Genomic DNA, 13329 nt, shown 5'->3' on the forward strand with positions numbered 1-13329 from the left:
TCTTACCTTTTCCCAGAACATTCTTATTAAATTTATATAAGCATCCTTCTGTAACAGGCTGATTAAAAGAGAAGAACTGCATTTCATCCTGAGCTCATGTGCAAATATTTCCTCAGTTAACACATCTCTCCATTCCCAGTAGGATTAGATCATTGTATGTCTGATATTTCATAAGAATTTGCTGCTGGTTTGATAAACTGAAAAGACGGCATCGTCTTTACCACAAAGCTTCTTTGCCCCACAAAAAAAAAAAAAAAAAAAAAAAAAGGCCATACTGTAATAAATAATAAATATATAGTACAGCTTCCTAAGATAGATTCCAAGAATTTTATGTGCTGTAATTTAATCCTTAGAAAACCAGAGGATATTAAATGAACTAAACTGTCTTAGCCAGAAATCTCTGATTTGGGCTGCTCTTTGATGTTTATATCTGAAAGTCTTTGATGTCTTAAAATTGTTTCAGAAATTAGAAAAAAATCTTGACTTTGTAAATCATTTTGTGATTACATAAATGACAATATGATGATGAATGGCACAGTATTCACAAAAATGAATCATTTCTCTGAATATTAAGTTAATCAAAAAACCAAGATTGTCTAGTATGAGCTCCTAGTGCTTTAAAGATCCTTTGGCACTCCAGATGCACAATGAAACAAAAATAGTGTAGCCTTATTATAAGCACCTTTCCACATCTGCAATCCTGTTATATAATAAACTCTTGTTCTTTTGTAGCAAGATTGCAGTGGTTCTTTTTTTCTTTCTTTTTTATTATTAATTTGAAACATGTGGGGAGAGGGTAATCCAGTAAGCCATAGGCATTTCATATCAGGGCTTTCATGCAATCATATGTAACGTCAACCATCTGGGTGGAAGGATAGATAGAACTTGCTTTATATCGATAGACTGTGAATGATAGCAAGGAGCAGAAAGAGTAGAGTTCTAATGAATATTACATATTTACTTCTACAAACATAGGCCCATTGATGGAACAAGCTGGTTTTGCTATTAAATAAAATAGCAAGCACTAGGCAATGTTTGTTGCATTTACAGCATTTCGAAAGTATAACATTGTAAGTGGATGCAAATGGGTACACATGAAAAACAAAAGAGAACAAGGTGCATGCATATACATGTGTAAAAAGAGAGATTTCTGCCAGCAATGTATTTTTCTGATTGGTGAAAAAATGACATTTTGAAATTCACCAAACCTAGTGATTAGGTAGACAATTAAAAGATAATAATTTAGAAACCAGATGTCTGCTTCCATTTTGAGCAAAGAGAAAGCATTTTCTCTGAAAACACATTCATTTATTGTTTATTTTCAAAGTGAACCTTAAAATTAAATTACAGTGTTTGGAAGAAAAAAAATTAAATAGACATCTGAAAGAAATAGAATCTATTTATAATTTTACCTTTTTGATGTCAGAAGATATCCTAGAGGAAAGCCTTAGGGATATAAATTCTTCTCAGACTTACAGTAAAGGCATGCAATTTTTTAAGATGCATTATCCTGTATCAAAGTTTTTTGAAAACCTGATAAAAATTTAAGAGTTCGTGCATCTGAAAGATTAAAACCAACAACCAATGCAAACAGTTAAAATTATTTACAGTCCTGTGAAATCCAAACTGCACACATGTGGAGTACTCTGTATGTTGTAAAAACTGCAGTTCAGTCTGGAATTCTGTACAATAGAAGTAGAGAGAAAAATATATGGCACGCAATATCTTTGCCTGTAGAGTACAAATTAATGAGTTTCTACTCTGTGTTTAAGTAACATATTGTCTAATCATTAAGACAATTCTATGCTGATGTTTTCTTTTAATGCAGCATTCTAGGTGTTTATTGTCTGTTCTCTACAAATGACAGAATAGGAACAAATTCCAAGCTAAGAAACTGAACACTGAAATTACACTCTGTTTGCATGAATAGTTTTGTAAATATTAGAAGGCTAATCTTCCAGATTAGTTTTTTAGATAGTCAATAGTTTGACTGACTGTTGTTGCTGCTTGCATGAGTAGTGAGCATTCTACACCACTCCCAGCCTTTTGCATTCAGTACTTCATTTTAAAGAAGAACCAAAGCCGTAAACCAGGAAATCACTTAATAACTTAATAAGTTCTCATGAAGTGAATGGCACTACTTCTACATGGGTATCTATGAACACAAGTAAGTGGTTTGCCTTTTTGGTACCAAAAAGCTCAGACCTATTGTATCAAAATATTCTGCTGTATTTAATGTATATTTCCTCAGATGCCACAAACACAGATACATTCAAGAGCTTTTATTTTAACCTAAATAAACTCTTCATGGAAACTTTTTCAGAAACTCAAGATGAGGGAACATGCCTTATACTCCTGTGGGGAAGAAGAGTGCTCTTTCAAAGGAAAAAGACAATGGGGTTCAGAACTCCAGATTTCAAGGATCAGAATCATCGAAATGCAGTTTGCAGGGGATATTTGGAGGTCTCTCCCACTAAAAGTTTACTTTTGCTAGCTGGCTCTAGTTAAGACATATCTTAGTGCTACCCTGCCCAGGAAGAAAAAGGATGTTTCAGTACTGTACAACCTGTCTACCAAAATTAGGATGTTTTTGTCATCTTTGTATCTCCCCTTCTAGTAGTTGTGGGTTGCTAGGTTGCTGATAGATCATTCCTTAGTCTCTTTGTCAGATTAAACAACTCCAGCTTCTTCAAAATGCATCACTGTAACCTCTTGGTTTTTGGCATCCCTCAGATTCCAGAGGGCTCCAAACTAGGCTTCGTTTTCCTTATACAGCTTCACCAGTGCCATCACAAGACAACAATAACTTCACTTGGTCTGATCCCATGCCCCCCCACCACTCCCCCCAGATATAGTCCAACACATGGTCTACCTTCTTTGCAGTTTGCAGTACTGGTTTGCATTCCACCTGTAGTCCATCACAACCTTGCCATTTCCCAACCTGTGTGGGTACATGAGGTTGTTCTGAGCCAGATTCAGAATCCTCATGATGTTTATGTTGGTCCGATTCTCAAGAATCCTTTGAATTAAAGCTTTCCAACTCTTCATGTCAATCATTCTTCATTATCAGTAATATCTGCAGATTTACCTGAGGACATATTCTGTGTAACTACCTAAGCTGTTGATGGGAATGCTGAACAATATGAGTCCCAGTACCAAACCATAGGGTACTTTGCTTATTACCAACTGGAACTCAAAGCATTGATTCTACTACACCTTTACTGTGGTGGTAGAGCCAATTTGCAATGCATTTAACAAACTGTTCTTTCAGTCCATACTTCCTCAGCTTTCACAGAAAATCCTTTTGGGGACAGTGCCAAAAGCCATCCTGAAGACTGGGTATCTGTTATTTTCCTCCTGGCTGTTCAACAAGCCATCTCATGACAGCAAGCAATCCAGCTGGTCAAGTCTGAACTAGTTATTCATGATTGCTTTCATGTGTTTGAAGATGGATTCTAACGGGGCATGCTTCACAGTCTTTACAGGGATTGATATGCCTTAAAATTGCCCAAGTTTTCCTTTCATTTTTCCTAAAGATGAACATAGTGTTAACCATTTTTGGTTGCAAGGGATTTCCCTGATAACCACAGGGTTTTTTTCAGACACTGTAACATTGCAAACTCTGCAGCCAGCTCTTCCAGTGGCCTTGGATGAGTGCCATCCATCTCCATTATCTTTAAATTTCTCTCAGAAATACTTACCATGTTTCTACTGCATTATTTGGTTTCCATCTCTTCACCAAATTACATTGGTCAACACAGAGGTGTAAGATCAGGTATTACCTGTGGAAACCAAGACAAAACTCACAAAGTCTACTTCAACTTCTTCTGTATCATTTCTCAGTAGCTTTTCTACCTCAACAAACTCACATTTTTTCTTAATTTTACTTTGCAACTAATTTCAGAGTCTTGTTCCATCACCTTTTATGCCCCTGCCTACTTTTAGCTCAGACTAGATATTGGTCTGCACATTGTCTCTAAATACCAAAGAAATGTATACTATAAATGTGCTTTTTCATTTGTTTTCTTTCCACTTCTTGCATGTTCTCATTGCATTTCAATTAATCAGAAAAATTCTCATTTAGCCAAAAGAAAAACTAGTTAGAGGTCTTAGACCAGTCAAGTGGCTGTATTAGGCTGTACTGGTTCCTGATGTTCCAATCATCACTTTCTGACTTGTGAAGCTGAAATGAGAAGGGATCTCCATAGCCTGATAGACAAAATTGGCTTCTATGTCTTCTTGGTGATTTTCTGTAAGCAGTCTGCTCAGGAAACATGAAAAGTAAAATGGGAAACAGTGGCAGGTAAAATCTGAAAAGTCCCGGTTTCAGAAGGGACCCACTCAATTCTTTTGTCTTGTTTTCTGTCAGTGTTTGAGAATTTCTCTCAGCTGTGGAAAAAAAAAAATAAAGTTTATTTTCAAACCTTTGACTTCTTGCCCCTTTGAAGCTTTTATTTTTCCAAGAATTTTTTGTCAGCCTCAAGACCAGCTGCATAACAATATGTTCTATCATCAACTGAAAACAGCACCTGTGATTGTAGCTGCAGAACGGTATTGTAAATTTCTTCTTTTTCACCCCTCTGAGAATTATTTTGTAAGAGTTCTAACATGCATATATATGGCCATGGGGAAACTTTGCTGAATCCACTGTGGCTGAAAAGAGCACCGGGTTAAGTATGTCTGTTAGAGACTTTATGTCGCTACCTAGATTTGCAGTTGGTTTAATTCAATTTATTAATTTTCTTTTAATTTTTTGGTAATATAATGATTTTGAATATTAAAATGTTATTAGCCTGAACTCCCTGCTCTCCCAGCTTCTTTAAATCATTGTTTCTATGTTTGTCTTTGAATAATAAATCTAATAATGTCAACTCTTTCAAAAATACACAATGCAGTTAAAACGTGGTTTAAAATATACTGAAGAAGTTAACTATATTACTAAATAGCAAATGAAAAAAAAAAAGAACAAATTATGTGATCGCTTCAGAATGCATTAAGAAACTCCCTTTCAACACAGGCTTAGAGGAATGACTCAAGAAATCCTGGGAAAAAATCTCTCATAGCAATAAAGGCTAAACCAAAACCACCATGGCTAATCTTCAACATCCTAGGACCTCCTTCTAACTGACTGCTGTGTACTAAGGTATATCAAGTTTTTAATTCACCGATTTTCTACCTGAGCCAAATTAAATGAGATTATATGTCCTTTTTTTACTTCTGAAAAATAGGAAAGAAAATAGATTTGCTCAATTGTTCAATCTTTCTGGAACTAAAGATAGAATGGATTGTTCCGTTCCTAACTTATTTTCTCTGGATCTGGTCTCACAAATGAGATAATCCCAGAGAGGTTTAGCTTTGAAAGCAAAAGCGAGTGATTTGACTTTCCATAAGTTTGTGAGCCAGGATTATCTATCAATTAAAGAATTAAGCTAGTAGACCAGACACAGTGGGTTTTTTCTTAGCTTTGCAACTAATGTATTTCAGTTACCCAATGCAAATAATCGACCCTGCTTCTCTTCAGTTTATCCTTTCACAAGGTGATATACTTACACATTTTGCTGGTGTAGTATTTACATGCCTATACTTGCAATTTAGACCCTTTCTAGCAGTGTTTGAATAGAAGCAAGTATGAAAAGACAAAGTAGCAGAATAATATTACTTTCTACTACTCACTCTAGTGGGAGCAAAACATGCCATAGCCGGGACCCTGTATTTATGTGGGTAGCAGTAAATATCTGCAGGTCCTTCTTTATGTGTTTACATAATTGCACTTGTGGTCTGGGGATGTTTTAAATGCAAGGATGAGTTTGTCCATGACTCACAATGTCCTTTGTGCAAATGAAATTGATGCTGTCGTTCCTCACTGTTAGCCTGGGGAAAATCCCTAACGGGGACTGGGATTTCGTTATTCAGTAATTCTCTGAAGCTGGGCAAATCTGAAGCAAAGATGACCTGGGACAGGACGTGAAGAAACTGCATTTACATCAGTGAATGCATTCTATTTATAGAATAGGTGGGCTATGAGTTCTCATTCCTTACTCTCTAGCTTTTAACATGCACTTGGGTACATTTATTTATTATTTGCTTTCAAAATTTACTACTTACATATAGTTTTATTTGCTATTGTGCCCTCAGATCACAGTGTCCATGTAGCACTGCAATAGTTACTATGGCTTTTAGGTTCAGCCTTCGTATATTATATTTTCCCTTCACTGGACAGAGTTTGGAATTTGAAAGATTAGAAACATTTTTGATGACAAGATCTTTGGGCTTCATCTGTGTGTGGTAGCCTTGCCAGAACTAACTCCATCCTCCTACTAAATCTCCAACCTACTGGAGAGTAGGAAAGGGTCCACCTTTCCTCCACACCACTGCCATCAAAGTAGTGTAGACACACAACTCCTCCTTCCCCTTCTCCAGCTAGGCTATGACTCTGGTTAGATCTTCCTCCTTTTAAAATACACTCTTTTTTTGGTCATGATGTGCATGAAAATGAATTTTTGTCTCATCTTCTGGTAATGCTAAAGTGTTCAGTAATAGCTGAGCTTTCCCTCTTACTAGTCACAGAATAAATATGGAGGAAGATTCAGTCCTTGCCTGGAATACCCTCTAATCTAATATGTGATGCAAAGCAACATGTTTGTCATAAATCAGAGGGCGTAAAAAAGTCTTGCCTTCCTCTTCATGTTGGGGAGGGGCTGGGACAAACACGTCAACAAAAGTCATGTCTGCTCTTCTTGATACTCCCAGGGCAGCACTTTCCCAGGTATTAACTTATTTAGTTCCAAAAACCTTTTACTCATTCATGATGATTATTGCCTTATAACTACTGATAAGCACCAAACTCTGTACTATACAAATATTTCACTTTTGTCAGAACCTAAAATAGAAAACAGGAGGGATAAAAAGTGATGCAATGACCCATGTATAGGGAGGAGGAGAGACAGCTTTAGCATAGCTGTTCAAAAAAATCCGGTATCTTGACTCATTCATATTTCTAATAACCTCAAAAGTTTAGTATGTTATTTTACTTTTACCCAAAACAAATGAAATTGCAGTGTAGGCACCAGTATCTATGTGTCAATGTGTCTATGGAACAACTACACTGAAATTTCTTTTTTTAAAGAATAGCATGACCAGGTTCCTGAAAATGAGGTATTATTTTGTATTCTAATGAGAATAAACAGAGACAGCTCAAATAATATTTAAAAACCTACATGTAAATTCTCCAGCATGTAGTGAATCATGTAATTGGAAAAAACAACCTTACATGAGATTTTGAAGTAGTCAAATGCTTACCTTGCCCAGATTTTTCTAACAAAATTATAGATTCTTTCATCTCAGTTGGTAGTGAGCAACATGTTTCACCACCTTTGAAACATTTTCTAAAGAAAATGCAGATTCAGGAACATTCAAAACATTTAATCTCGTACTTTAAAAAAATATGAAAAGGAAAAATAAGACATATTAGTGTTTTCTATGGCACAGATTATTACAGATGTAGTAGACTGGAAAAGTTTTTACTGTGAGTTGAGCATGAAAGGTATTATAAAAACATTTAGGATAGTTTCTTTCCCTACACAAATACACATGAATCAAACAAATGGGTTAAAAATTATATGACTTAAGTAAATGGCTTTGGGCTTCTTTACCTTCTAATGTTAAACTTATAAGAATATATATAACTAATGCTAGTTCGAGTAACTTTACTATTGCTATTAATATTTTTATTACTAATAACAACATGAATTGTACAAATCAATTACACTGACATTGATGATCCCTTTTTATTCTGTAATCCAGTCAAAATTATTGTGTGTAAACAAAGCAACTGGGAAATCAACTGATTTCCTCATCCTTCAAAATACTGAAAATTGCATCTTTTTCATAGGAGTATATTTTAAACACCTTGTTTAAGACCTACCCTGCTAGAGCAGACTACAAGTTCTATGGCTTCAAATATTCTAGATTGCTTATACCTTTCTGTTAATGTTGCCAAATTTCTTAATGATTCTATGGATGCTTGAGCATGGTAAATTAGTGCAGCTCTGGGCTGTTGTGCCAGACAAAGGCCTGGGATTGGATAGCCCCAACAGCAAGTGAAAATGGGCTCTATGATTAGAGAGAGAGAGAGAGAAAGAGGGCAAACAGAGCCGTGAGAAGGGGGAGTTTGGGGGAAAGACTGATAAACCTCAAGAGGTGAGAAGACTAAAGCCCAGGAAGGTACGACTAAACCATGTTCCACATGGAAAGTAAGGAAACCAGCCTCTTTTCCTCAGTCTTCAGTAGTAAGACCAGTTGTTCGCCAGGTACCCAGGCCTCTGAGCTGGAAAAAAGGGATAGGGAACAGAATGAAGACCCCATAATCCAAGGGGAAATGGTCAGCAACCTGCTACATCACTTAGACACACACAAGTCTAAGTGTGTGGGGCTGGCTGGGATCCACACAAGGGTACTAAGAGAGCTGGCAGCAGTGCTCTCTGTGCCACTTTTCATCATTTATCAGCAGCCCTGGCTAACCAGGGAGGTCCCAAGTGCCTGGAAGTCATCAAATGTGAGGACCATCTACAAAAAGGGTCAGAAGGAGAATATAGGGAAGTACAGGTCTGTCAGCCTGATTTTATTCTGGGAAAGGCCACAGAGCAGATCATCTTGAGTGCCATCAAATGGCATGTACAGGACAACAAGGGAGATCAGGCCCATCAGGCAGGAGTTTATGAATAATCCTGCCAGCAAGTATCTGTGAAAACTTCTGGCAAAGAATGTTACCTTCCCCCAGATCCCAATGGCAGAGGGCGGAGAAGATTTTGCTGCATAGTTTAAAAGGCAGTAAGCAGCACAATAGGTCTAAAGATTTCAGCCCTGCCACTGACATACATGGGAATAATGTGATAGAACATAGGATGAAAACTTCCATTTTACAGCTCATTTTAAAAAAATCTGGCAAATAACAGTAATGCTGATGTATACTTTTTAAATTACATTAGCAGAATCAAACCTTTTAGGTTAGTAAGCAATCGAAGCTTACTCCATGTTGTTAATAAAAAAATGTTCCAGATATATATTAATAATCACTTGATGAACATATATTACATATAATTAATATGAAAATAAATATTAAAAATCATATACCATACATGAAGGGACCAAGTTCTCACAGCTGAATACTTTAATGGGATCTTCTTAAGGTTAAAAGGCTCTAGAACACAAAAGGTTCCAGAAGTTAAATTCTAGATAACTCAAATTGGAGCTATCAATTCGAATTTACCTTGCTGTTCTGTTTGCCATAATTCTTCTGTTTCTATTTGACATTTGTTCTGTTCCTGAGTTCCATTTGCAAACAGAAACAATACTTATTCAATCCACATCTACCAAGCATATGATATGGCAGTTGCTAAAGCATGAGAAATGTTTTTAAAAACTCATATGAGATTTTAAATCTTATGTTTAAATCATTACTTATTTACCACAGAAAAAAGAAAAAGGGTGAATCACTCAGCAAAAATAAGCAAACACTGTTCATAATATTAGCTGCTTCCAGTGTGTTGATTGGGAATAAAATGGAAATTCAGTTGGAAAGATACTATGTGATATGGTAACTGGAGACTATTGTCATAAGTATGCTCAAAGACACAAGCTGTTAAGAGCCATTAAGAAGGACTATGAAGAAAAGAAATTCCATGCCCTTAGAAGAATACCATAGCCAGAAGGCAGCAAGGCAGTGGATAGTTGAGAAGCTTGGCAAAGGAAACCTGTTTTCTGGAGATGAGTTTCAGTTCAATCTCCTTACTAGTTGCAGGAGATACACCTGTGAACTCTCAAAAAATCTGTAAATTCCAGAAAAAAATAGAAAAGAATGGAAAAGGATGAATCTTGGTCCCCCATCAAACATACACTTATTCTGTTGATACATAAGCAAAATCTTTATATAAACATAGTTTTCAGACTGACATTTCCCTGCATTTTACAAATTGTGAGAAGTGGAAGAGAAAAAAGCATTAATTAATGGCTCTAGTACATAATTATATAACAATAAAATTAAACAATTGTAACAAAGATTTGGAAAAATCTAGACTTCTAGGTAAAGAATGCATATTTTATTGCATTCCATTTCAACAAAAAATATTTATGTAACAAAATCAAGATTAAAGAAGCTATGTTTGAATAACAATACATTTTTTCATGCATGCTGATAAAAAGCCAGGAAATTCAAAGTTAAGTTTGACATTCCAACCTTAATGCGTGTCCTGTTCTCAATCCATCCCACCCCTAAGGTTATGATTAAGGAAAAAGTATCATTCATAAAACTTTGCAAGCATGATGAATCCCATCACACCCTAACCACAGCTGTTCATTTCATTTGTCTCTGATCTACCCAAGATTAGGATTTCAAACATTTTGTTTGTCATTTGGTCCCGTATGGGGAAATATCAACAGTTGCTTCTTTAAACTCTTCAAATGGTGTGTAATACTACTGTAAATAAAAATGAACTGCACTTTATTGGCAGAACATACCTAGTTTTATTAGGTTTTGCCCAAAATAGTGATTTTTCCTAATGATTTCCTGTGTCAGGGAATAATGACGTTACTGAATGTCATATTTTTGTCTGAGACAGCCAAGTTGTGAAACCTGATCTTTGTAAGTAGGTGCTCGTATTCAAATTGGAGTCCTGTTAAAGGCAAGCAGTGATGCAGGAATGTATTAATACAGTCAGATGCACATAGGATCAGTGCCTGAAATTACTGCTAGGATCAGACTGTAAAGCTTTGGCTCACCGGATATATTCTGGTTTTCAGAACAGAACCAGTCCCTCAGCTGAACTAGTAAGCTGGACTTTACCTGCTTTGTGAGAAGGGATTTCTCACATATATCATCCACATAAGGAATAAAGTTAATTCTTAAACTGTCTATATGGGTAAACTATTTAGGAAAAGAATTTGCAGAGAATTCTTACAGCCTCAAACTCTAGTCACCGCACTAATATACCCCAGTTTTGTTTGCCTACATACTCTGGATATACATCTTACTGTTTTGGTTTTTTTGGTCTTATTCATACACTGCTAATTCTAGAGCTGAGGCTCATCCTACAGAACTGAAGCCAATATTTCCAAGCTTCTCAGACAGTCCGTCAGGAGACACAGACTTCAAGTGGACCACAATGTTCACTACAGGTTCTCCTATCTCTGTGGGAATCAGAAGGCCTCCATCATAACCTGATGCTTGGATAAGATCCAGCAGTTTGATAACATGAGCCCATTTCTAATATCCATATTACTTTTCTTAACTGATGGAGTTGACCAATTCTTTCCGCAAATGAGATCTGGGGAAGTCAGGCTGAGGTAACTTTGTCCTCTGTCCTCACCTCTGTACACATCACCTGTCTCTAGTGTACCAAAGGCTTTCCCAGCCGTTTCACCCAGCAAAGCACTGGTTCCTCTGGTCTGTATTAGATTTGACTTCGACTTCATCAGCCTCTTCCTTTCTGGTTTTGTTGTAAGGCACTCGAAAAGGTACTGACTTCAGTCAATTTATAATTCATTTTATACTTTTTGTTAGACCTCCTTCATCTTCACAATGGACTCAGACACAAAATCTTTGAACATAAACGCTATCACAGTCCAATGTTCACTGCCTATTTAAATTCACAGTGCATTAAGACGTTAGAGGACTCCTTTACTCTTCCAATGATATCACATTCAATCACATTTTGCTATGCTTTCATCTGAATAGTATGGCATTCTTCTAGAATCAAAGAAGCAGTTTTCAACTAGCTTTGCTTAAATATTTCATTTTTTATATTAATTCGTCAGTGGTGTCTGTAGTGCCTTCCTATTCACCACTGACTGAGCAAGTATCAGGATGAGATATTGTCCAAACCCTCTCTATTCCCTTGTGAGCTGGCCCCATCTCCACACATATATTCTGTACTGATCTCATCTGGCCTGCCAGAAACACAAACTGTGAGTCCAACAGGACAGGAACTGACCTGTGTTTTGGGGTAGTAAGGTCCTGATCCATGGACATTACTGCAATTTTAAGTTTAACAAGAAGATCAGACAGCTGCAATGTCAATAATTTGAAAGAAATTGCATTAGTGTGCCACAGACTCCTTCTGTTTCTGTTCGTCAGGCCAGAGTTTGAAAATGACAGCAACTGTCCAACTCTTAATGGATCAGTTAAAGGAGAGAAGACTTTTTCCATTCTACAAGAAAAGTGTAGACATTTTTTTTCAGTTGCATATCTAACTTTTTGTGGTTTCCAAAGCAGACAGTATCTTTCAGGGCCTTGCTTAATGAGTCATATCTGATGGAGAGTACCTACATATTTATGCATCTCAGGGTCACCACTGACTTCCAGTGAATTTTCCAGTAAAGCACAGGTCACTGATAAAATCTATAGCATCTCAATTAATAATTCCAAGCTATCAGAGCGGCTGTATTTTCCTGTGTGATATGTGGACAATTTTCAGCACAGGCACACAGCACATGAGGTGATAAAAGGAGTAAAACTATTTCCATAAAAATTCACTGAGTTGAAATACATGTTAACTTTGCTCCTGCAAAGGATATTTGCCTAAGAGACTTTTTAAGAAAAAATTATTTTCAAAACTGTTGATGACTGGAACATAATTAGGGCTGGACAGGAAAGGATATATATGCTTTTCTGATAGGACTAATAGATGAGAAAAGTTGTTGCGGTTTGGGTTTTAAACACAAACCCTGCATGAGCATCAAGAATCATGTTATAGATGTTTCCAAAGAAGAATAATTTTGGAAATAGCTGCACAGTGGTTTGAAACTGTAGCCATCAGTTCTTAGCATCTCTAAGCATCTTGTAAGCAAAAATTTTAATTGATAAGCAAGTTAAATGAAAATATAGGATAAGAGAGGGGTGAAGGAAGGTAGGAGTCATAGAGCAAACTACATTCTTATTTAAAACAAATCTAGAATTCACTTCGGATCACCCAATCTGGTCTGAAAAGATTTTGGAGTATCAAAGCAGCCTCTTATGAGAGTTAATTCTACTTCTCTGACAGTCTTGCTTTGTCTAGGTGCTGAAAATCTGTGTCTTGCAGCATTGGATATTCATTATACATTTCCTCAGCTCTATACTTTCCCCAAAGTGACAAAAATCACCAAATAAAAAAAAGTGTCACATACCAGTAGTACCACAGTTCACTGAGTTTATTCTATATAATCTAAAATAGTTAATATAAGAGGAAAAATCAATATTTTAGCAAAGAATAAGGAGGAGTAGAAAGTGATACAAAGCAGAAAAAAAACCCTATTTGATGAGAGAATTCACCTTGGTAACAAGTCTTCATTTTC

At 36.3% G+C, this 13329-nt stretch overlaps 1 long non-coding RNA gene across 2 annotated transcripts in view; it reads right to left on the minus strand.

Moving 5' to 3' along the window:
* Positions 1–765: 765 nt before the first annotated feature.
* Positions 766–13329, minus strand: part of LOC109144463 — a 31858-nt gene continuing 19294 nt past the window's right edge. For both annotated transcript variants that reach the window (XR_005601550.1, XR_005601549.1), the window contains one exon: positions 766–4389. This is a non-coding gene — a long non-coding RNA (uncharacterized LOC109144463). The remainder of the gene's footprint in view (positions 4390–13329) is intronic.

The sequence above is a fragment of the Corvus cornix genome, chromosome 2 (genome assembly GCF_000738735.6).
Source record: "Corvus cornix cornix isolate S_Up_H32 chromosome 2, ASM73873v5, whole genome shotgun sequence".
Taxonomy (NCBI): Eukaryota; Metazoa; Chordata; class Aves; order Passeriformes; family Corvidae; genus Corvus; species Corvus cornix.